The sequence below is a fragment of the Aureococcus anophagefferens genome, assembly GCF_000186865.1.
Source record: "Aureococcus anophagefferens unplaced genomic scaffold AURANscaffold_3, whole genome shotgun sequence".
NCBI lineage: Eukaryota > Pelagophyceae > Pelagomonadales > Pelagomonadaceae > Aureococcus > Aureococcus anophagefferens.
Window position 1 is genome coordinate 1,187,114 of NW_008705563.1, and position 677 is coordinate 1,187,790.

The following is a 677-nucleotide window of genomic DNA, read 5'->3' on the forward strand; positions in this document are numbered from 1 at the left end:
GGCGCGCGGCGCCGCGACGCCCCCCGACGGCTTCGGGGCCACGTCCATCCCCCGCAGGTCGCGGCTCGCGCGGCGCGTCGCGTCCTTCCACTGGGGCAACCTGCCCGTCGCGCGGCGTCCGCGAACGCGTCCCCGGAACCGACGACGCGCGCGCGCGCCCGACGCGTCGCGTCGCCGCCCTCGAGCCCCCGCTCGCGCAGGACGTCGCAGATCGCCGACGAGGGCGGCCCCGCGACGCACCAGCTCGTCGCGGCGACGGTCATCCCGGACCGGTCCGCGGCGCGCCGCGGCGCGCGCGCGATCGCCACGGAACCGTCGCGCGCCGACGGCCGCGGCTTCGCCCCGCGCAGTTGCTGATCCAGTTCGTCGTGCTCCCGCGCAAGATGGGCACGGGCCGCGACTCGCTCGAGGTGCGCGACCCGCGCCCCGGGCCCCCCGCCGCGTGCCGCGCGCCGCGGAAGCGGCGGAAGCGACGAGCCCGCGCGCGTCCCCGCGCAGTCGGACGAGAACGTCGTCACGTGCTTCATCGACGCCGCGGCGACGCTCAAGCGCGCGCGCAAGCAGGGCCTGCTCCGGCCCGTCGCCCCGCGTCCTTTGAACGCGCGCGTCGCGCGTCGACGTCGTCGCTTCCGAACGACTTCGATCGCCGTCGCGCGCGCGGGGCCCCCCGTCAGTCG